Raw genomic sequence first — 26164 nt, 5'->3', positions numbered from 1 at the left:
TATAACATCATTAAGTGTCTAAAATAAATATAAATGTTCCACTGGGTTATTAAAATATCTTCTTAATTTTTTCTTTCTACTTTATCTATATCAGCAGTCTATATCTGTCGGCTATAAATTTTTTAATTAATTGCATTTGAAACTAATATTTTAAAACGACTATTTAAAAAAAATTCAGAAACACTTTTACATGTCCTTTCAATACTCCTCTGTGACAGAAGTGCCACATTTCCATCTCAGTTCAGAAATGTAGGAGAAACTCAAGGTTGGTTTCCAGCTCCACAAAGCAGTCAAAGCTGTTTTCTTGGTTTGGTGCCTCCTAAAAGCCACCAGTTATGGAATACAGTAGAAGCTGTCTATTTTGGAAGCAATTTTGGAAAGCTTGACAGGTATTATGGTGATGGAAAGAGAAGGCAATCATTAAAGTATGAAACATCAGGCCAGGGACTACTGGGGGTTAATCAGAGCTTCCCTGGAGATGTACATGTCTCAGCATTGTCCCATCTGAGGAAGGGAGCTGGGACATTTAACACTATTCCAGTGGGTAATTCGTTAAAGCCTGCTTTTGAGGAAATTAATTTCCCAGAATTTTTATCCAGTGGCCCTGGTTGTATAGTGGACTCTGGTGGCTAGAGAAAGTCCTTGGAAGAAGAACCAGTGAGTGCTGAAGAGGTACAGATGGGGCGAAATGGGTGGGGACAATAGCAGAGGCTACAACTCTGAATTTTGTTTACTTGAAATTTTCTTAGCATATTCACTAAGAAATTTGGGGGAACATTGGAAGAAATACCCTCATAATTTTTAAATTATCCACTTTTCCTTATCCCTAAAAACAATTAAAAACAAAAAAAAATTGTGAATTAAAAATATATAAAGAAATGGAGAAAAGATAGCCTCTTCAACAAATGGTGCTGGGAAAATTGGAAATCCATATGCAACACAATGAAAGTAAACCCATATCTCTCACCGTGCACAAAACTAAACAAAATGGATTAAGGACCTCAGAATCAGACCAGAGACCCTGCAGATCATAGAAGAAAAAGTAGGTACAGATCTTCAACATGTCGACTTAGGACCAGACTTCCTCAACAGGACTCCCATAGCACAAGAAATAAAAGCAAGAATCAATAACTGGGATAGATTCAAACTAAAAAGCTTTTTCTCAGCAAAGGAAACTATCAGCAATGCGAAGAAAGAGCCTACAGAGTGGGAGAAAATCTTTGCCAATCATACTTCAGATAGAGCGCTAATCTCCAGAATCTATAAAGAACTCAAAAAACTCTACACCAAGAATACAAATAACCCAATCGACAAATGGGCTAAGGATATGAACAGACACTTCACAGAAGAAGATCTATAAGCAATCAATAAACATATGAAAAAATGTTCCACATCTCTAGTAATAAGAGAAATGCAAATCAAAACTACCCTAAGATTCCATCTCACCCCAATTAGAATGGCAATTATCAAAAATACAAGCAGCAACAGGTGTTGGTGAGGATGTGGGGAATAAGGTACACTCATACATTGCTGGTGGGGCTGCAAATTAGTGCAGCCACTCTGGAAAGCAGTGTGGAGATTCCTTAGAAAACTTGGAATGGAACCACCATTTGACCCAGCTACCCCAATCCTTGGCCTATATCCAAAGGACTTAAAATCAGCATACTACAGAGATATGGCCACATCAATGTTCATAGTTGCTCAATTTACAATAGCCAAACTGTGGAACCAACCTAGATGCCCTTCGATTGATGAATGGATAAAGAAACTGTGATATATATATATATATATATATATATATATATATATATAATGGAATATTACTCAGCCATAAAGAATGATAAAATTATGGCATTTGAGGCAAATGGATGAAATTGGAGAATATCATGTTAAGTGAGATAAGCCAATCTCAAAAAACCAAAGGACGAATGATCTCGCTGATAAATGGATGATGACACATAATGGGGGGTGGGAGGGGTTAGTGCTAGGGTTAGAGTTAGGGTTAGGGAGGTGGGCAAGAATGGAGGAAGGAAGGACTGTGTAGAGGGAAAAGAGGGGTGGGAGGGGTGGGGAAAGGGAAAAAATAACAGAATGAATCAATGAATCAAACAACATTACCCTATGTAAATTTATGATTACAGAAATGGTACGCCTTTACTCCATGTACAAACAGAGAAACAACATGTATCCCATTTGTTTACAATAAAAAAAAGAAAATATAAAGAAATTTTTATTATGCTTTTATTGAGAAATTATTACTCTTTGAGGTTTACTGCTTTGCCCTACATACTTTTCCAGTTATTTAAAAAGCAAAATTGCTACTGCTATTTTTTCTATTTAAAAAAAAGGTATAGAGATCCCACATGTAAAATTGTTGAGCTTACTTTTCTTAATCTTCTCTATTAATTCCCTTACGAAGAATTTCAATTGAGGAAAATTAACTCACCCCCTCAGAACTATCTGGCAACCTTCTGCCTTCAGGTCCAGGCAGAATTCTCTTCATGAATGAGCTTCACACTAAAAAGAGAAAGAGACTGTTGCAATTGATAATTTATCTGGTTTAAGATTTCCCTTTGCCATTAAAGCATGGTCCTTTGATGCAAGGATAAACTGAAGAGATCTCAAAAGGATTTCTTCACAATTTTCTCAGCGCCTCGGGTACTCACATTGCCAAAGGCCAGTGGATCCAGGTATCGCAGTGAAGGGAATTGCCAGGGCACCTGGAGTCAGATTGCTAGAGCCAGCCAACATGAACCTAGATGTGCCTCACTGGAAGTAATTCTCAATTTGATTTAGTTATCACTTTAAAAACTTTCTCCTGCTTCTCTAATTGCTTTAACTCACAGAATGTGAGACTAGCCAGCTCCACAGAGTATATTTCAAAAATCTGCTTATATCAAATAAATGGAATGTTTGCTCCAAAATTCAGAAACAAGGAGACCACAATAGCTAGATGGATGCTAGTACCATGTTAAATTTCACAGAGATTTTATCTAGATGTTGTTTTACAGCTGTATACTCGGCACCTATACTACACTTGCAGGAGCAAAATAACTGGACACTTTTGATAGCATTTACATGACATCTTGATGTTTACAGTCTGATCTACTCTGAATTATTCTTAGTTCTTTGATGAAATTTGGCATGAAAAGGTATGAAGAATGTGTGCTCTGGTGTTGAATACAAGACTATACCCATACTTGGCACAAGAGTAGTAGTGAAAACAGTAAGGGATTAGAGATGAATTTTACCAAAGGGCACAATTCTAGATATTCTTTAGACTCAGATATGATGATTTTGAGGATCCTGGGAAATGTCTTAATTTTAAGAAACAAGTGACTACAAATAGCAGACCTAACTTTGGGCCAGCCCTTGATGTTAATTGTCTTTCTTACTAACTGTTTTGAATAACTCAGTCTCCTGAGTTGCTGGGATTACAGGTGTGTGTGGCAAACATGTTTTAATTTATTTTAAAATCAGAAGGAAAAAAAGGAAGATTTTGAATCAAAGAGAGCTTGATTTTGTCTCACAACAGAAAAAAGAAAAACTTTCAGGGTCCATAAAAACTCCTAAATTTTGTCTAAAACAGAGAAAACCACGCTGAAGTATTACGGTAGAAGGGTCCCACAAAGGTAAAAGTGTCCAGGACCCACAGAAGTCATTTTGCATTTTGCAGTCCTGCCAACATTAAATGAATACAAATAGAGATTTTTTTTTTAAATAGGCAAATCTCCAAGCATTTTGGATAGCCTTACTTTTTGCAAATCATTGTTAGCAAAAGAAAACTTACTGATTGGAATGTTGTTCTGCCTCACACCGTGTGAAACTACCAAGAGAGCAGTAGAGCAGGAGCTATCTGGGAAGTCACCTTAGGCTGGATCCTTTCTTTGCCAATTTTCCCACGGCCCCTAGACACAGGTCTGCTGCTTGATTTTCTGTGGGAACTGTGCAGGTTGGAGTGCTCCTGAGACTTTACATGATTGCAACACTAAATGTGTGTGGAACTTCATCCTTGCACTTCGTTTCTGGAAATTATTCAAAATACAATATGCACCCTGCACTTTGCACCTGTACCCAAACATACCCTGACATACCTGTACCCCAAACATACTCCATGGTCTTTTAACTATTTTTCACAAGCTTAAAGTTTAACCTGATTTAGTATCATATTAATCAATTTGTTCAATGTACATACCTCTCAGTTTGATTGTTTTTATAGTTTATATCTTTAATTTTAATAATATTTATGTTTTGAAATAACTTTGAAATTATAGAAGTTTAAGAAGAGGACAAAAATTCCAGAATACTTTCACCCAGATTTCCAAGCATTTCCTAAGAACAAGAAAATTCTCTTATAAAATCCAAGTGTGATTATCAAAACTTGTGAATTAATGGTGGTATAATAGTATTAATTTATCTACAGACCTTATTCAAATTGTGACAACTCTCCCATCAATATCCCTTATATGGATGGATGGAAACCTGAATGGATGAATGGCCTGGTAGGTAGGTAGGTAGGTAGGTAGATAGATAGATAGATAGATGGATGATAGATAGACAGATAAAGATAGGGGATGAGCTATTCCACAATTCAATTCAGGATCACATATGGAATTTATTTGTCATGTCTCTTTAGTCTCCTTTATTCTGGAACAAATCTTCAATCTGAATTTGTCTGATGTTTCTTTATGATTTGTTTGGGGCAGTGATATTATTTATAAATCATTTATAAATAACCACAGGATGATTATTTATTTATTTATTTATTTATTTATTTATTTATTTATTTATTTATTTTTGTACTGGGAATTGAACCCAGGGATGCTCCACTGAGCTACACTCCCAGACCTTTTTATTTTTATTTTTTTATTTTGAGACAGAATCTCCTTAAGTTTCTTAGGACCCCACTAAATTGCTGAGCCTGGCTTTAAACCTGTGTTCCTCCTGCTTCAGTCTTCTGAGAGTCACAGGGACTACAGTTTGCACCACATTGCCTGGCTCCATGCTGTGTTCTTTTCAATGAGTTGTATCAGTCTGTATTCCTATTTCCACATGCAAAAAGAACAGAAAAAGGAACTTCCCCCCAAGAAATAGAACATAAAAATATTAGTTTATGCTCCAAGAGGGTAACAATTGGTAAGAATGTTAATTTCCTAAGACTATCATAATAAAATACCAGAGACTTGGTGACTTGAACAATAGGAATTTATTTTCTCACAATAATTTAGTAGATCTTGCAGTCCAGTGAGACTATGCACAGACAAGTAAAAATGCAGCAAATGGAGTATTACAGCACAAGCAGAGGGCTCATAGGAGTACATGGACAGGACTCCAAGCCTGCTGCGTTCCTATCCTGCACATTTCCCCTCTGTCATGTCAGCAGCCAAATCAAGAGTAGGCCCATCAAAAGGACACAGTTCACCTACTTTCCTACCTCTGTCCTCAATTCATGTCTACCCCACCCCCACTACAATATAACAAACCTGACACCCTCTCCTGTACTCCCAAGTGTTTCTGGGGGAATCATGACTCCACCTCTCTTTGAGGAAGGATTCCTGGTTCCCATTCTTTTTGAACATGATTCCTTAACATTTCTCAAATCTATCCTTTATTTCATCTTTCCTTTATCCCAGTTTTCCTTTCCTTCCATCCTTCTTTTCTTCTTAACTTTTCTTACAGTTCCTTACAAAGAGTATAAAGTATAAAAAAAGAAAAAAATTATGTCATCTTACCATCCAGAGATTATGGCTATTAAGGTTTTGATGTATTTCCTTTCCATCTTGTGTGTTGTTTTATGCTACAAAATTGGAATGCTACCATACATACAATTTTGTGTCCTGTTTATTTTACCTTCTACTGTGTTGTCTGAGATTGTTATCATTCAGTAGTTCTCCTTTATGATTGACACTTTATGAAGTATCAAGTCACTTCTACTTGTGTCTGAGAGGTTCTGTCAACATGTACTTTTACCTAGTCTTTATTTTTTGTTTTCAATTTTTCAGTGAAGTTCTTCCCCGTATCTGGTTCCATGTGCTAAGCCAAGTCCGCCTTCCTCTGTCCTGATCACCATGGAAATTTCTTAGTTGGTCTAACATCAAAGCTTTCTCCTCCACTGTTCGATCACTTCTATCAAATGAATTTTCTACAGTGCAAATCTAGCCATGCCTTTCCCTAGCTTTAACCTTCAGTGTCTATGCATGTGCCATTCTCTTTAGGATAAAGTTCGTAATCCTGATCCTGATAAAAGTTTTTCTCTACTTGACCCTCCTGACCTCTTTGGATTCTTCTCTGAATTTATCTGTCTCTCCACCCACCCTCAGCTTTAGTCTATCAAATTGTCCTACCTATGAGTCTTTGCTCATCTTGATTCTCTCTATGTGGAATATACTTCCCCTTCTTTGCATAATATAATCTTTATAATTCAATCAAGGTAATGTCACTGCTTGGATTACTTCCTGTGAGTTCATTAATTCAACCTCCACCTCCTCACATAGGTTAAGATAACAAGATCTGCTCTCTCCAGCCTGGGAACTCTCCAGTAGCCAACTGTATTTATCCCAAAGTGACTTCTTGAGTTTTACCCCTTAAAAATAGAAATTGCACCCGAATCCCAAGCACCTCACGAATAGAGAACATTCAAGAAAAATCTGCTTAATAGAGTTAGTCTCTCACAGTCATTCTGGCTCAGCAGCCAGGAGTTCCTGTGTCCGAGGCTAGTTTCCTTCTATTGGCCCTACTCTGACCTCGGTATGCCTGACACATGACTCACAAATTCCTGGTCGATGTCATTAAGTGACATGCTACAAAGCTCTGTCTTCTTATGGAATTCCCCAAAGATTTCAGAATCTCCCTTTTAAATCCCTTTCCCTAAGCATTTCCATCACAGATGCTTCCAGAGAATAAAAAATAATCAGGCATGGTTAGGCTAAAGATAAATCAAATATGTCCTGCAAGAACTTTGATTTAAGGAGCTACAAAAGAGGAAATCAAATAGACTTGGCTTACACATTTGATGAAATAAAACTTAACGTCCAAATTTTAATATAGCAGACAGGAAATTGGTTTGAGTTGGAGATTCAGAAAAAGAGATGGAAATCTATGTGACTAGTTCAAAATACAACTTTAGTGCCAAGTAAGCTAACGGAAGCTTAATACCATTACAGTGACATACGTAGGCATGATTCACCATTTTGGCCATACAACAGAATCTCCTTAGGCTTGTCAGTGTGACTAGTTACTAAGGTGACAGTTACTAATCAAAACATAAGAAGGAACATTTTTACATAATTTAAGGAAGAACTGCCAATCTGATGAATCAAAAATTTATTACAGTCATAATGTACCATGAAGCCAATTAACCCTTATAGTTCAGAGGTTTGTCAAGGACTTTGGAAGGGCCCTAGTAATGTGCTCATGTGGTCATATCCTTTTATAAATTTACTGAAGTCATATATTTTAAGCAAATTGATTAGGATTGCTTTTTCTCTCTCTCCCAGTTCCCTTCTTCAAATTTCTCCTTATATCCGGTGACACTGGAGTAGTTATGTTTTTGAGATATGGCTAAGGGGAAGTTGAGTAAAGGATACTGGTATTTGGTTTGGGTTTAGTGATATGTATTTTATGGGTTCACAGTCGTGTTATAAGTGGGTCTGTTTTTACTACATCCTAGAGTGAGAATAGCTTCTAGGAGTACTCCTTTGTTCACTGTGTGCAATCACCCAGCTTCCTGATGCAGAGCTCAGAATGGGCCCTAGGCCATACACTCCAAAATGACTTGGAAGAAACAAGGCTGCAGTAGAGCTAGCTGGAAGGTAGTTTGGGAAAAATTCTTTCAGTCATCACAGTGAAAATTTGTAAGCAGAGTATTGAGCTAGCATCAATCCTAGATGAAATAACTCTTCCAATTCAGAAATATACTCAATAATTTGATTATAAATGTTTTTATACTTTTCCCCATTTGATTGAAAGAATCGTGTTTGACTGGAATTTGATCATGTTACATAGAATCTATCAGAAGACCTGTGTTTGCAGAGCACACTCCTGTAGTAGAATGGACACACAGGGAGTAAATCTGTATGTGAAATTGCTTGTTTTATTTATCCAACAATTAATAATACCTAATTTTTTCATTGATAAAATTCAACGTCATTTAATAAGTTAAATTTACATCAATAATGCACAAGAGCATTTCTTTTACATTACAGATTAACAGACACTAAAACCACAAAGAGCAATGCCGTTAGAGGAACAGAGAAACTTTGAGAAATGGCTCTCTGAAACAAAAGCAAGATGCTCTGCTCTCCATTGATAGCCAGTGGATTCCTGACTTCCATCAACTTCCATCAACTTGCATGGACAGAGCTCTCCCACAGTGGAGGAATCACCCACTTTATCTCCTACCATTTTCCAACGTAGGTGGTCATCTGCTCTGTCTAAACTTGTATGTCCCAATAGGATACAAATGAAAGTTGAGCTGCTGGCTGACTTGGGAGGTACTCATAATTGTAATGCCTATGGAAGATGGATGGCTATGATTTTTATTCTCCACTTTTAACGTCTGGACCTAGAACCAAAATTTTCTTCACCCTTCCAATCGATAATAATGGCAGCTATTTGGGTTTTTTTTTTAATGATAAAACTAATTTTGAGCAGATATTCTAAAACTAAAAAAATCTTTCTACTCCTTTTATAAAAATTATTTTAAAAACCATTGCTATATGAAAAGGAAATCACAAGTATGTTACAAAAATGTAGAGTAGAAGTATTTTAGAGGTGGTATGGACCGTCTTCTTAAACATCTAATATAGTTTTGTTAACATTTAAATTCAACACAGCAAATAACTTTCAATATAAATAAAACTTTGGAGTGATTTTACTATTATGGGTATGCTTTCCTGTTCTTCCATTCATCCCAAGGTACAACACACAAAGACAGAGATAGGTGTTGATCTCATTCACTGTTAAGCCTTTTGTTTTTCATCAAGTTGTTGCTGAAAATCCAATTTACACAAATGGACCATTGTGAATGGTACATTGTGGATAGCAATACATTCTCTATTTTAAAAAATTCCTTAAAGTTAATCCAAATTTATGGCAACATTAGTGTTGTGATCATTCCTCAGCATAAATGGAGGACCATTCTGTATAATCTCATTTATGTCTTCACACTCACAATTTAACTCAGTAATCTTTTCAGGACTTTGAAAACCAAGCATGTCTTTTACCTCCATGCTCTTCTTAATCTTTCAAATGTCTCTTTTGGAAATAATGACTGAAAGTTTGAAATGGAAAAAGCTAAAATCTCTAATTTTGCATTTTTTAAATTATCATTGAAAGTTACAACAATACTGAGAATATATAGTAACTCTGACAATCACTTTGTAAGTCTCACTTGTTGTAACACTATTTTCTAATCTCATCTCAGAGGTATCTAATTTGCTATATCAGTGTTTTAGTTTCAGATTTCATTTACTAAAAAGACCCAAAATATTATTTAAATGTACCAACACTCTAATTCAAATATCACCTTTAACTTCTTGATGTGACAAACACCACACAGGGAGTTATTTAATGAAAACACGCTCTTTTTTTGGATTTTACATTTGTGATATTTTTCAGCTTTATCAATTTATAATTTGCTATCGTCGCTTTTCTTTTTCAAAGTAAGTGTTCTTTTTGCACCTAATTTGGCTTTGTCATTTGTATTCTTTCTTTAAGAGAAGCCCTGCGTGGATATGATCTTCAGACCCTAGGAAATTTAGATAAGGCTTGTGATTTTGTAAATTTCATGCACGAATTGTTCCATCGCAATCAGGCCTGTCTTCAGTAGGGTGATCTTTGTCCCCTTACATGATATCAGAGAGAGCAGTAGGGCCTCTCAAGGTATGGAAGAGTGGGGTCTACACAAGGCGGTCCTACTTGAATCTAAATCCCGCCTCTCCATGATACTGTGTGACCTTGCCCCCCCCACCCCCCCCACCCCCGCTTCTTGTGATAAAACCAGGAAAATAGAAGAAATTCAGAAAAGAGGCAGTAAGGACTACTTAAGTAAGGACTACTTAAGATACACTTTCTTGTATCTTAAGATACACCTAGCCCAGTATTTATTAACAAATACATACTAAATTAATGAGAGCACTGATTATTGAGGTGCCACCAAAACTCAATTACATAATTTTCACATAAAGTAATCTTAATTTTTGCTAGACTCACATCTATTTAAGGTGGTATATAAATGCAATCTCAAATCCATTAATGGAACTTCTAGTGTAGTCTCTCATATATGAAAATAACTGGGGTAACTAAAAAGTAAATTTTCCAAACTATGAATATTTGAAGAACAATGCTTTCAGAAAGCCTCCACTAAATCCCTCTGGGGAGAAAAATGTCTTCAATTCCTCATTTCAGGGAAATGGTATTTCAATAAACACTGTGATCTTGCCACATAGTTGGTAAGGGCAGCAGACTGACCTGTTAAAAGAGAATTGGCATAAATCAAAATCCTCCCAGTTAGGACCGCAGTTCATCCACTTGCTGCCTGTGATTCAGAATAGCCTCTCCGAGTCCCGGTTACTCCATCTATAAAGAGCTAATAATACTTCTTTGTGAAGTTAGTGTGAGAATCAAATTAATTCCTGCATAGAAAAGCCAGGATACCTCCTGGCCCACAACAGACCCTCCATATATATTTTAATTGTCACTCTCTTTGCAGCTTTGCCCAACTGTAGCCTAAAGACCTACAAACCTAGACATTAATGTGAATATTAATAATTTCACACATTTGCAAAACAATTAGAAGTTTTCATAATCACCTTTCACTGGTAAAGGAAATGCTAACTGGCTCACCTGAGGTCATACAGCTAGACAATGAAAGAGCAGGGTCAGTGGATTTCTTCTCCAGACTCTAGACCCAGCAAACTATCCATTCTCCACAGACTTTTGCAAAGTATCCAGAGCAAACGGCCAAGAAAAAGTTCTTTTGAGAAAGGGATAGTGTGCTGGATTCATGAATTATTACTTTGGCCTAGAACATTTCAACAGAAAAACCTAAGGTGAGATTTAAAATGACAAGAGGAAATCATTTCTGTTTTCCTTCCCTGTTCCTTACTTCTCAAAACAGATCTTCATCCCAGTTGTCTGACTCACCTCCCTTGCTTCAGGCATCTGGTTTATCTAGAGTACTAGTTAACACCAAAACCCAGAGCAAAAAAACCACTAGGGACATCCAGACCTGGGCATACATTGGAAAATAAAATTATTTTAAAATCAGGATGCCATAGAAGATAAAACGTGTGTTTGCAAGGGCATTAATCTCTGTTCTCTTGCTATAGTGAAATACCTGAAGCTGAATACTTTATAAAGAAAAGAGACCTATTAACTCACAATTTTGGAGACTGAAGGTCCAAACATCACTGCACTACCTTTGGCAAAGGCTGCTGGCTGAATCACCTAACGGAGAGAGGCATCATGGTGGCAATGTGTGCAACACAGAGAGAGCATAAGGCAAAACAAGAAGCCAGAGAGAGACTGGGTTTCCATGAGAACTGTTAACCCTTTTTCCAAGGGCATGCCCGCAATGACCTAATGACCTCCCACTAAGCATCACCTCTTAAAGGCCCTACCACCTCTCAATACTACCACACTGCAGACTAAGAAATTTAATCTCCAACACATAAAGAATTGGGCAACACATTCAAACTATGTCCAAAACAATAGCACCAAGCTTGTAGAACAACACCCAGCCAGATATTTCCAGGGCAAATGTGTCACTGCATGCTATGGAACAGAGAGATCTTAACTATACCTAAACAGTTCATTATAGATAAAATCTTCTTCATTTTTACAGTCTATTCTCCAGTGGAATGTGTCAACTGCCAACTTGACAGAAATGTCAACAACAAAAAATCTTCTGTTAAGGAAAAGCTAAGTTTATTTGATTTACTCAACAAAGAGGGGGCGTTGACAGTCTTAATGTCTCAGAAGATGTTAGGAGATCTAGGCTCAAAAGTCAGGCAACTAACTGGAATTGGGCAAAGTTGCTGACACAACAGTTTAGGATTTGTGGACAAGAGAAGTGAAGGTCTTGACAGGGACACTGTTAATCAAACTTCTCTCTGACAACTGAGGTACTAGGCCAGATGAGAATTTTGATGACCTAGATAAACTGATGTGCAAGAATTTCCTGAAGTAAGCAGTAAAGTTTTCCATTGAATTACAGGCTTATTTCTGTGTAAGAATTTTCCTGGAATGGAGTTGACAAGCTGACACAGTCTTAATTCTAATAGGGAAAAAAAAAAAAAAAAAAGGCTCTAGGAAATTGTCTATAGCTTCAACTCCCGGAACAGTTCCCATCTTAAAATACATGTTGTTTAGTTATTTTAAACCCTGTGATTAAAACCACAAACACCCTCCAATTATTGTCATTTTAGGATATGTGTGTTTTGCTGGAAATGTACACAAATTATGGAGGCAATGTTGTCTTCTTCCGTTCAATTCTAAAATACACCCTTTTCCCATTCTCTCAGGAATATTTAAGCCACCTGAAAAAATACACACTTTAATGCTGTGGCATACAGCTTCAGTTTCTGCTTAAGAAAAAACAGTGAGAAGATTGGAGCTGACTGAGAGAGCCAGTCACTGAGTATTCCTATTTGTTGTCTCTTAATAGTAATTTGGGGAACAAAAGAATACCTCCCCAACCCCAGGACATGTATCAGGGAATGCCCAGATTTATGATCCTTGAGGAAAATAATCCTTCATCTTGTAGTATTTCATTCCTAGAACCTTCACTTGGGTCCAAAAGTAGTACACACTGATCTGTCCAGTGAGAACAAACTCCTGAGAATCTATAGTGTGTAAGAGTTGCCTTAATGTTGAAGTTAGGAAAAATCAATAAGTGAAAGAGAAAATCAGTTAAGGGGAAAACATGTACAGGGGATCCAAGCATAGGACGATGGGGATAGAGAGCAGAAACTATAGTCAGAGGGAGAACTGGGGAGTCTTGTTCATCAAGATCATGTTCATCAGATCTATAAGCAATAGTGTATTGGCAGACTAACTTTCAAAAAGAAAGAAAAGAAGATAGAGAAAAAAAAATAACCCATATTTGTAGCGTTTGCTGATTTCCAAGGAATAAACACTCCCACTTGGGACAAATTCCTGCTACCAATAGTTAATTAACAAAGAACTAACAAAGTTCTGACAATTTAACAGTAAGCTCTTGTGAACTGTCTTGAGCACAATAAAGACAAAAGGCAACCTGACCCTGGGAATGATGACTCCCCAGTTACAGAATACTTACTTTTTCTAGGGTTTTCTTTTCGTTTAAAGAAATTGTCACTGCATTACTTTAGGGAGTTGGTGTTTATATCCTGTTAGTCCACAGGATATTTTTGACTGGGAGCTTGGATAAAGAGAAGGGGTACCCCTCACACAAGTGCCAGGCTCCTCTATTCCCAGGTTTAGAGGATAATTATTACACCTTCAGTGAACCATGGTCATTCTGAGATGGGAGGTGTGGGGAAGAAGTCATAGGAAGTCAGTGAAACCGACTCCCATTCTCACCCTCCTCTGGAACTCACTTCCAGCCTTGCATCTCAGACCTTGGCCTTCTGTGAAATGGATGTCCCTTGATCCCAGCTTGCAGAAATATTGGAAACCAGATTCTATAAAATAAGTTAGTATCATCCATAGACTAGGCCAAAGAAAACCAGAGACACTTGGCACAAAGAAGTCGCCTTCAAGACATGTTATATTTGCATAAATTTGTCATGGGCCTGACTTTCAATAGGAGGGAAACAGCATGACCTTGCATCTTTGGCATCCTGTTGCCCTTTGCGGCCAAGGTCAGGTTGTCTCTCTTCTTGCTTCATCTCTGCTCCTCTTAGTGGACTGAAGACTGGCACATCTGAGGCTGCTGATGATCATATTTCAATCGCATGTGCTATGAGTGAGCAGCCTGAGTTGGGAAACAAAATTTCATTTGGCTAATATTTCAGTTTGTTGAGTCATAAGCCTGACAAGTAGCTACAGCCCATGAAGCAGCATTTCCTGAGTGAATGCATGTGAGAAAAAAGCAGTAGCTAAAGGTTCAGCACAGCAGACACTTGGCAAGATGATCTGACTCCACAGCCTTGCTCTAGGGGATGGATTCCTCCCTGCTCAGATCCATGGCATTGGTTCCCATAAATTCAATGCAAAACTCAGACATTCAGGAATGTCTTCCAAATCATATATTGAACTGCACCTGGGGTCCAACCTTCTCTTGCCCCAACTGTGAAAGTGTCCCACAGGAAATGACAGTGGCTGTCAGCCTATTAATTCATGAGCAATTTGATGCCTTTTACATTATAAGAGCAAGTTGAGAAATGAATTTGCTGCTTTTGAAATTCCAATATATTCTAGTACTTCAATAAACTGAATTTACTTTAATTATGGAAGATAGTTGCTTAAAAGTAGATCAAGTTATCTTTCTTAAAACAGGCAAGGTGAATGGATTAAGTTATTACCCTGTACAAAATATGACTACCTTCTAGTGCACACGTTTCAAGGATACTTTTGAGGAACCACTAAGGGCAAGACAGCAATAATTTTCCCGTAATGATGACGTATTGTATTATCTGATCAACAACTGATTACAGAGACAAGAATGTTCATTCTCACTACTCTTATTCAATATAGTACTTGAAATTTGAGCCAGCTCAATTAGGTAAGAGAAAAAAATAAAACAGAGACAAATAGGAAAGGTAGAAGTTAAATTATTCATATTCACAGATCAGATCTTATATGTAGAAAACCTTAAAGGTTCTACCAAAAGACTTCTAGAGCTGATAAACAAATTCATCAAAATAGCATGATCCAAAATCAATATACGAAAATAAATAGCTTTTCAATACACCAAGAATGAACCTACCAAGAAAGACGTCAGGAAAACAATTTCACTCATAATAACCTCAAAAGAACACCTATGGACAAATTTAACCAATGAGGTAAAAGACCTCTCCATGAAAACTATAAAATACTGAAGAAAGAAATTGGAGAACAATTTAGGAGATGGAAAGACCTCCTATGTTTATGGATCTGCAGAAGTATATTGCTAAATCAGCCATATTTCCAAAAGCAAACCACAGATTCAATGCAATTCCCATCAAAATACTGAAAATTCTTCAAATAACTAGAAAAAAATCCTAAAATTCATATGGAAGTAAAAAAAGAAACCAAATAGCCAAAACAAACACGAGGAAAAAGAACAATGCTGGAGGCATCACAATATCAGATTTCAAAATATACTGCAGATCCACAGTAATAAAAACAGCAAGGTACTGGCATAAAAACAGTAACAAAAACCAAAGCAAGAAAATAGAGAACATCAAGACAAGTCAATGCAGCTACAACTATCTGATCTTTGTCACAGATGCCAAAAATATACATTGGAGAAAAGATAACCCCTTTAAGAAATGGTATTGGGGAAACTGAATATCTATATATAGAAGATTGAAACTAGATGTCTAGCTCTCACCCTGTAAAAATCAACTCAAAATGGATCAAAGTCTTAAATGGAAGACTTGAAACTTTGAAACTGCTACAAGAAAAAACAAGGAAAAATTTCAGGATTAGGAACAGGCAACAACTTCTTAAATAGGACTTCAATGGCTCAGGAAATGATAGCAGGAATTAACAAATGGATTTACATCAAATTGAAAAGTTTCTGTGCAGCAAAGGAAACAATTAGCAGAATGAAACAAAATCTTTTCCAACAAAGGATTAATATCCAGAATATATAAAGAACTCAAAGCACACACACACACAAAATCCAAACAATAAATGGGCAAATGAACCAAGCAGGCACTTTCTCAAAAGAAGTATAAACAGTCAATAATTAAATGAAAAAAATTCAACATCTTTATCCATGGGGAAATGCAAATCAAAACTACACTGAGTTTCCATCACATCCCAGTCAGAATGGCAATCAACAAGAACACACACATTACACACACACACACACACACACACACACACACAAATTAATGCTAGGGAGGATGCCAGGCAAAAGGAAACTTCATATGCTATATGTGAAAATATAAACTAGTATAGCTTTATAGAAATCAGTGTGGAAGCTCCTCAAAAAACTAAAAATAAAACTACCATATGATCCCGCTATCCCACTCCTTGGTATATACTCAAAGCAATTGAAGTTGGCATACCCATGCTTATCATGGCAAATTCACAATAGCCAAGTTATAGAGTCAGTCCAGGTGCCCATGGACAGATTCATGAATAAATAAAGTATGATAGGTATGTGTACACACACACACACACACACACACACACACAATGGAGTATCATTCATCCATAAGGAGATGAAAAGGAAGAAGAATGAAATTATGTCATCTATAGAAGAGTGAATGTAACAGGAGATCATGATATTAAGTGAAATAAGTCAGACTCAGAAAGACAAGGATCATGTTTTCCCTCATATGTGGAATCTAGTGGGGAAAAGTTAAAGTAGGACGTAAACTGGGGCATGGTGGCACATGCTTGCAATCCCAGAGACTAGGGAGGCTGAGGAAGAAGGATCACAAATTCAAAGTCAGCCTCAGCAACTGAGTGAGACCCTGTCTCAAAATAAAAATAAACGGGCTAGGGATGTGACTCAGTGGTTAAACATTCCTGAGTTCAATACCTGGTACTAAAAACAAACAAACAAAAAACAAAGTAGGAGGGAGACTATTAGAGAAGAGGAGGGGGATCAGGGAGAGGATAGACAGGAGGGTAAGGGAGAGTATTTGGGAGGGTAGATATGATCAAAGAATGTTAAATGCGTACACGAATATGCCACAATGAAGCCCATTACTTGTTGTAATTAAAATGCACTAATAAAATTGGCTATAATTAACATAACATTCTATTGACAGGTCAAGAAATTATACCTGAACACCACCAACAAAATAATACCTTTCATCCTGCATGTGACTTTCCCATCTGCAATCTTAAGCATTTTATCCACACTCCATTTCAAGGTAGGTAATAATATTCCCATTTTACAACTTAGAAAACAATCTCAAAAACCTTACAGAACTTGCTCAAGGCCATATGACATGCAAGAAGCAGAACAAATCTGGCTGCCTCACAGCTCCCAGATTTTTTTCCATATAATGTTATTAATACAGGAAAATGACATGTAAATTATTACAACTAACAGGTGAACTTGGTCTTGAAAAGAAGAATGGGGATTCACTAATGGTCAAGAGAAGAACAGAAGTGCTACAAGAGGGGAAATCACACTGAAACCTGAATGACCATTAAAGTATTAAAGGAAAGTTCATTTTGCTGAATATATGGAATACACACAGGAGGTAGAGCAGAGATAAATTAAAGAGGGAATAGATACCATAACTCAGAAACTTTTACTGCTTTTTTGAGTTTTCCCTATATCTTACCTTCAATTCCATGAGAAATGTTTTGTTAAAACACAAATACAATATCATGCACGTACATACATTCGAAATTTCTCTTTTGCTCATGGTGTAAGGTCCAAACTTTTTAATGTGGCACATGCATTCTATTTCAAATCTGTGAAATGGGTACATGCTTGGTGTCTATTTCTTGGGTTATTGTCAGAAGATGTTATAAACACACATGCATGCACAATTTCAGTCTTATTTTAGATATAAAATGTATAAGAAAGTATGTCTTCATTAAATGTTAGTAATTAATACAATTATCATACTTGTATTGTTATTTTTATGCTATCAAAGACAGTCTGGTAGATTAAATTAAACATTTAGCAAGGACATTTTGGCAGAAATCAAAGAATGTTGAAATATGAGTACAATTGATATTTTGAAAAATTAGCACACTGGAAAGTGGGTCATAGTGATAAGGTATAAAGATTTTACTTTTTCCTTTATTTCCCTTTTATACCTACTATAACCAATATTCTTAGTTGGATTGAATGCTTAGTAGGTATGAACCAATTGAACAAAGGACAAAAACAAATTTGGTAAGTCAATCAGTGCTGGTGCCTTGTTAATATTTTAACTCTGCTTAGAATATTGCCAAGTTGCTGCTCTTATCAGCAAGAGCATCAAAAGCAAGCATTCCTGCCCGGAAAAGTCCAGGTTATACAATACTTTACTGTAGATCTCTGTTGTGAAAACTCTCAGGGAATGATGAAATTAGAATGGAATGTGTTTTATTATTTTTCTTTTTCCTTTACTGGAAATTCTCAGTAGATAAATTCTACAAGCAAACAACTCATTATTTAGTCACAGACTTGATCAATGTAGCAAAATCACTGAACAAAAACTGGATACTGTGGTACATGCTTGTTATTCCAGCAACTGGGGAGACTGAGGCAGGAGGATAGTGTTCTAGGTCAACCTCAGCAACTTAGTGAGACCCTGAAATGACTGAGAATGTAACTCAGTAACTGAGTGCTTGTCTAGCATACAGGAAGCCCTGGGTTCAATCCCCATCACCAAAAAAAATAAATACATAAAATTAAATTAATTAATTAAATTAAAATTAAAGCAAAAGTGGTCAGAGATGTAGCTCAATAGAGCACCCTGAGTTCATCATATGGTGCTGGAAAAAAAAAATCACTGAAGACACATTTTTGCTCCTGGAAATTTCTTTTTCCTACATCTTCTGCATCAACCATTTAGTGTTACAGAGTTACCCATGTGTGTAAGACACAAGAAGTATCACAATATAATACTTAGTGATTATATTTTGTTAACAATTGTGATATAGTATAATCTTCTTCTAAAAATATTCTATCCCATTGCATTTTATTCCATTATATTTTAAAAACTGGTTATAATCTAAAAATTGGTTTTATGATCCCTAGTGGATAATGACTTGTAGCTATAAAGTATTGCTTTTGGCTACAGAGCCAAGCTTTTATAGTCATTTTGGAGTCTACCTTCTTATTAGTGCCATCTAAGATAATTTGAGCAGCAGTGTAAGTAAGATTCAATTAGACCCTACCTAACATCTGCTTCCAATCTCAATATCATATCCCGACCTAGTGTTAGGGAATCTGGGAACTTCATTTGTACAGCATTTGGTGTTGAGATGGTAAAGTAAGCAAGAGTATCTTAGTTTTCTGTCACTATAACAGAGTACCAGAGACTGAATAATTTATAAAGAAAAGAAATTTGTGTCTCACAGTTCTGGAGGTTAGAAGTCCAAAAGCCTGGTGCTGGCATCTGGTGAGGGACTTCCTGATGGATACATCATAACATGGTGGAAGAGCAAGAGAGCACACAAAACAGAAAGTTGGCCCCGCTTATGCTTTTATCAGGAACCCACTCCTGCTATAACCAACCCCTTCTGAGATGACAGCATAATCTATTCATGAGGGTGGAGCCTTCATGACCAAATCATCTCTTAAAGGTCCCACCTCTCAACACTGTTATAGTAACAATTTAATTTCAACATGAGCTTCGAAGGAGATGTTCAAACCATAGATGTGTCTCTGGCTGTTGAGAACCTTGGTGCAAGTGTCACCTCCTCATTTCTGTTGGGTTCCTAGTAGAAACCGGATTTAAGTTCTTTTAATGCTTTGCTGAAAAGAAAAAAAAAATTCTAAAGTACACTCCATAGATTTAAGATTCTTATATCTTGTCTTTTCTTCCCAGTCACTTCTTTTCTTATCTAGAGAAAGACTGGCTTTAAGGCAATAGACTTCTGAGTCAGTCTTGGATTTAAATATAACTCCACCGATAACACTCTATCCTCTAGTTCCCTTCACTGCAAAATGAGAATCATACGAACCTCCTAGTGTTTGTGAAGTTATTAAACATTATAAATAACTCAGGCATTGAATTCATTGATTCATTGATCAAGAACTGGAACCTAGCAAATAAATATGATTTTCCTTCTCTTTTCTTTGTGCTTTACACCCAGAGTACATACTTCAATCAGCTGTGGCTACAATCTTGAGCACCTACAAAGTAATCACAGGTAAGAAAGGATTTTCCTTCAGCAGGACCATAATCCAATGCTGAGGTGCTATAGTCAGTAAACTTGATACAATAAATATAAATGACATTTGTCAGAAAATCAAAATTTAAAAGCACACAACTTTCAAACCACTATGTTTGTTGATTTAATGAAGTACTCAAGATGTCTATTAATGAGAAACAATCTTAACTCTTTCTTTAGTGAAACATGAAGAAGAAGAAACAAACATATGTAATCCAGGGTCGACTATTTCTTCACCAGGGCAGACAAAACAAGGAGATTGATTATACTACTATTCAGTTTGGTATGGGTGTCAGCAAAACTTAAAAGAAAGCAGTCACTAGGCATGAACAAAGTTAGAACTAATAAAGTATAATTACCAATGATATTGACTAATCTGTCTTGTAGTCTATAATTCCAAAGCACCATATCTAAAATCCCCATCAGATTTCTCTCTACGATCTGTTGTAATTATGTGTTTATCTTCCTTCCTCTAAGGGAGAAAACTTTATACTCCCTAGTGTATCTAACATCTAGAAAAAAAATGTCAACTTCAGGAGATACTAAAAATATTTTCAAATATTCATCCAAGGGAGGAAAATAATGCCATTAATGTGAAATTTGGGAGTAAGGACTATTTTATTGCTGAGATAAGCAACCCAACTAAGAATTTATTAAGAGCAGTATTACCACTAAGTACCTTATTACTGCCATGATCTGGTTGTCTCTTCTCTCATAACAGTTTACAAATACCATACTTGCTAACTATGCTGTTACCAAGAGCAATGTTTCTAATTCCAGCAAGAATAGTGTGTTTAAGAACTTTCAGGGACCTGCCACAGTTTCTCTTCATCTGGCCATTCACATCCTCCAAAAACAATTATGCAATATTACAAAATGTGTTTATTAAATGATTTAAATGCATATATCTACATTTAAAGTGGAGTTATGTCAGAGGTGACACATAACTAAGTCTTCCTCCTTCTACTTTCTACCATAGTTACTTTCTGCCTGTCCTAATTGGATTTCATGACTCTAGCCTGTACTTTCGTACCTTCAAATGACACATTAACTCAATCCCTAACAAGTAGAAGCCTGCCTTTGACATCATTATCTTCAGGATGGTGTCACATCCATGATCACAGATACTGAAAGGCCCTTTGCACAACATTTTGCCCACAACCTCTTCTTCTAGTTATTCCAGTCACAAATTTATAGTAAACATGTTCAACATCACATGGAGAAATGAAAATCCTTCAGAGATGCCCCATTTTGCCAATCTATCATATCTTCTCTTATTTCACCCACCTTTCATCCTGGCCTGGACTTACAGGTAGTCATTTCTGCAAACTACTCTGTTTATAGTTCATTCCTGGCTTATCCCTAACCCTCGCTCACTCTGTCTTCTTTCTGTTTTTGTTCTCAAGTTACAAAATCTTACTGGAGGAATGAAATCATGTGAATTGGGATCACTATAGTACAATGCTTTCTAACTTTAGGTGAAATTTCTCTGATATTTTGCAATCCTTTGGTTCATTAATGTCAACTACCTTTGGACTTTCACAGCTGTTGGCCCAAAATTCTATCTACTCCTCTCAAACACACAGCCCTGTCATTATTCTAATCATTCAGTAAATAACCCCTGGGTTTACAATAATGATCCCTGGAGTCACCTGCCTTTACTTTCAACATCTTTCTGTATCATCTTTTATTTATATTGAGAAAATATTACCCCACCCTGATGCTCTTTGTTAAGTAGAAGCATTCAATAAAAACAACTTCATCTACAGAATTACAAATTTATGTATGACTTAGTCCCTTAACTTTTATTTTATTTTGCTTTCTTTTTATTATGGTAAAATACACATGCCACAGAATCATCTTAAGTATGATTTTAGTGAAATTGAGTATAATATTGTACAAACATCACCACCATCCTTTTCCAGAACTCTTTCATCTTGCAAAACTGAAATTCTCTATCCATAAAATAACTCCCTACTTTTACCTCACCCTGGCAATCACCATTCTACCTTTTGTATCTACTTTATTCCATTTGTGTGTGTGTGTGTGTGTGTGTGTGTGTGTGTGTGTGTGTTTGGGACACTCTATAGAGGGGCACTCTATCACTGAGTTACATCATCCCCAGCTCCCCCCTCCTTCTTTATAACTCTGATAACAGTGTCTTGATAGGTTGCCTAGGCTGGCCTTAAACTTCTTATCTTCTTGTCTCAGTCTCCTGAGTCACTGGGATTACAAACATGCACCACCATGGTGGGCTTCCTTTTACTTTTAAAAGATAATTTTAGCTACTTCATTATTTTTCTTTACTTAAAAATATTGTGTATAGCTTTACTTTTAAGCACTTTTTATAAATGTTAACTGATTTTATTCTCATAATAATTCCATGAAAATTATTTTCAAGACTTTAAAAGGAATATAAATGTTTAGATTGACAGTCAATTGGTGGAATCAAAGAGAAATGCATGATCTAAGAGAAACAAAATGTTTGTGACTAAATGATCTGACCAGCACAATTATAGAGGAAGAAAGGTTTATTTGAGGGCTCACAGTTCCAGAAGTCTTAATCCATAGAAGGCCAACTCCATTCCTTGGGGCTCAAGGTGAGGCAGAACATCATGGTGGAAGAGCATGGCAGAGGAAAGCAGTTTGCATCATCAGGAAGCAGAAAGAGACTCCACTTTCCAGATACAAAATATATACCCCCTATTTCTTGTGCTATGGGAGTCCTGTTGAGGAAGTCTGGTCCTAAGCCGACATGTTGAAGCTCTGGACCTACTTTTTCTTCTCTAAGATGCACGGTCTCTGGTCTGATTCCGAGGTCCTTAATCCATTTTGAGTTTACTTTCGTGCATGGTGAGAGATATGGGTTTAGTTTCATTCTGTTGCATATGGATTTCCAATTCTCCCAGCACCATTTGTTGAAGAGGCTATCTTTTCTCCATTGCATATTTTTGGCCCCTTTGTCTAGTATGAGAAAATTGTATTTATTTGGGTTTGCATCCGTGTCCTCTATTCTGTACCATTGATCCACCTTTCTATTTTGGTACCAATACCATGCCGTTTTTGTTACTATTGCTTTGTAGTAGAGTTGAAGATCTGGTATTGCGATACCCCCTGCTTCACTCTTTCTACTGAGCATTGCTTTAGATATTCTGGGTTTTTTATTCTTCCAGATGAATTTCATAATTTCTTGCTCTATTTCTGTAAGGTACATCATTGGGATTTTAATTGGAATTGCATTGAATCTGTATAGCACTTTTGGTAGTATGGCCATTTTGACAATATTAATTCTTCCTATCCAAGAACATGGGAGATCTTTCCATCTTCTGAGGTTTTCTTTAATTTCTTTCTTTAGTGTTCTGTAGTTCTCACTGTAGAGGTCTTTCACCTCTTTTGTGAGATTGATTCCCAAGTATTTTATTTTTTTCGATGCTATGTGAATGGGGTAGTTTTCCTAATTTCTCTTTCTGAAGATTCATCACTTATGTATAAAAATGCCTTAGATTTATGTGCATTGATCTTATATCCCACTACTTTACTGAATTCACTTATGAGATCTAAAAGTTTTCTGGTGGAATTTCCAGGTTCCTCTAAGTATATAATCATGTCATCAGCAAACAGGGATAGTTTGAGTTCTTTTTTTCCTATTCATATTCCTTTAATTTCTTTGGACTGTCTAATTGCTCTGGCTAGAGTTTCAAGGACGATATTGAAAAGAAGTGGTAAAAGAGGGCATCCCTGCCTTGTTCCAGTTTTAAGGGGGAATGCTTTCAGTTTTTCACCATTTAGAATGATATTAGCCATGGGCTTAGCATAGATGGCCTTTACAATGTTAAGGAATGTTCCCACTATCCCTATTTTTTCTAGTGTTTTGAGCATGAAGGGGTGCTGTATTTTATCAAATGTTTTTTCTGCATCTATTGAAATAATCATGTGATTCTTGACTTTAAGTCTATTGATATGATTTATTGATTTCCTGATGTTGAACCAACCTTGCATCCCTGGGATGAAACCCACTTGATCATGGTGCACTATCTTTTTAATATGTTTTTGTATGCGATTTGCTAAAATTTTGTTGAGAATTTTTGCGTCGATGTTCATTAAGGATATTGCTCTGAAATTTTCTTTCCTTTTGTGTCTCTGTCTGGTTTAGGTATCAGGGTGATATTGGCTTCATAGAATGAGTTTGGGAGGGTTCCCTCCTCTTCTATTTTATGGAATACTTTGAGAAGTATTGGAAAAAAAATATATATATACCCCCTAGCCACACCCCAACTCCCACCTCCTCCAGTCACACCCTACCACTGATACCGCCGTTTACAGGTGACAAGTTCTGCTCCTTCTAATGCTGAAGACTGAACACTAGAGAAGCACGCCAAGGCAAGCATATTAAGCAGGTTTTATTTAAAGGTAATAATACAGACTTCTCCTGGCAGGAAGAAGGGGGCCATGGCTGATGTTCTAAAAGTCCCCAGAAGTGAGCGCACCCTACATCTTTTATAGGTTAAAGTCTCTTTTGTTCTCCAGTTCTCTCCCCCTCATCTCTCCTTCCTGTCTACAGGACTAGGCCTGGTTTTGCATTAAGTGAGAAACCATGGGCAGGGGGAGTGCCAGGGTGATTCAGGCAGATAAGGGCCCAGGAGACACCAATTAGCAGCCCCTTGTTTGCAGTCCTTGATAAAGGCAGGTAATTTTGGTAATCAATGGGCTCCGGAGATCCTTGACATTCCATTCTTCCAGGGGCAGTCTCCAACTTCCAGAGGCAGATGACTTTATGGCCTCCATTTCCTCGATTTGACCCAATCCCCTGTTTCTACACTAACTACCTGTTCTTAATTCTGGCTTCACCACTACTGATTGAGTTAATACTCTTACAACCCAATCCAATCATTTCTCCTCTGAACCTTCCTGCATTGTCTCACATGTAAGTTTTAGGGGGACTCCTCACATTCAAACTATAACACAAAATAAGCTATATTCCTAGTTTTCTATTTCTAAGTTCCAGCCTTGAGCAATGACTATTGCTATTACTTGCCCTAGAAATCCACTGACTTCTCTCTGGCCTTTTGTATGCACCCAACATCTAACCACCTCCATCACCACTACCACCAGCTTATGAACCTTTTATTTTCTCTTGTGCTGGTTTAATAAGGTTTCAATCACTTGTACCCAAACAATTCATTAATAAGACAAGTATCAATGTACCAATGAAAGTCATGTAACATGAGAATTTGCATAAGATAAAATGTAAAGAATGTGTACACATATACTATATTTGAATGTCACCTTCAAAACTCATGCTAAAATTTAATTATTGTTACCAAGAGATGGAACTTTAAAGAGGTAATTAGATTATGAGAACTCTGCTCTTATGAATGGACTAATGTCATTGTTGTGGGAGTGAGTTGGTTACAGCAAGAATTAGTTCCTGATAAAGGTATGAGTTTTACTCACTCTCTTCTCTCTCACATGCTTGCTTGCCCTTCTGTCTTTCTCCATGAGATGATAGCAAGAGGACCTTTGCCAGCATAGTCTCTGTGACTAGGTTCTGCAATCCTCTCTTACCTCCGTTTATTCCCTTTCCCTATTTCACAGGTTAAGCTCTAGATATATGATCTGCTCCAAGCATGCACAATGCTTATTCTGGCTTCAATGCCTCTGCTTATTTGATTACCTTCTTCTGGAACTTTGTCCTAACCTTTCAAATTCCCCATTTACTGGAAAAATCCTGCTTATCCTTTAAGACTCAACTCAAGAGGCACTTTCCAGAGAGGCTTCTCTGTTAACTCTTCTCAGTATTCTGCCCACTCCCATGAGAAACAAGTTTAGAAACAGGGCTATTATAGGACCACCTCTTTGCTCTATAATACCCAGGTCATATTCTATTATGGAACTTAAGAGGCTGTTTTGTATATCTTGTTAATACATCCGTCTTTCTTATTAGACTGGTAGTTAGGTAGTAGTAGAATCCATCTTATACCTTTTTTTGTGTTTCTAGGTGCTATCCTGATTCCTAATTCATAAATGCTGATTTAATGAACAGAGAAAGAAAGGAAACGCTTTAAATAGTAGAAAAATCAAACTGTGTTAGAAAGATGTTACAGCAACATGAAAAATGGAAGATTTTTGTCATGATTCTAATTATGAGTGATGGAACTCAAATTGTCTTAATAAA

The 26164-nt window shown here is 36.7% G+C and overlaps 1 long non-coding RNA gene across 2 annotated transcripts in view; it reads right to left on the bottom strand.

The window, feature by feature from the left end:
* The window catches only part of LOC124994037 (uncharacterized), a 60917-nt gene extending 41694 nt beyond the window's left edge, over positions 1-19223 (bottom strand). Inside the window, exons 1-2 of one of the 2 annotated variants that reach the window (XR_007110426.1) lie at positions 19172-19223; positions 2447-2517 (exon numbers count right to left, since the gene is read on the bottom strand). This is a non-coding gene — a long non-coding RNA (uncharacterized LOC124994037). Of the gene's footprint in view, positions 1-2446; positions 2518-3790; positions 3922-19171 lie in introns of those variants that run through there. The other variant, XR_007110425.1, reaches the window with a different exon arrangement.
* Between the last annotated feature and the right edge of the window lie 6941 nt (positions 19224-26164).

This window comes from Sciurus carolinensis, chromosome 10, assembly GCF_902686445.1.
Source record: "Sciurus carolinensis chromosome 10, mSciCar1.2, whole genome shotgun sequence".
Classification (NCBI taxonomy): Eukaryota; Metazoa; Chordata; class Mammalia; order Rodentia; family Sciuridae; genus Sciurus; species Sciurus carolinensis.
Note: the sequence above shows the minus strand (reverse complement) of the source record. Positions and strands in the feature narration are given on the sequence as shown.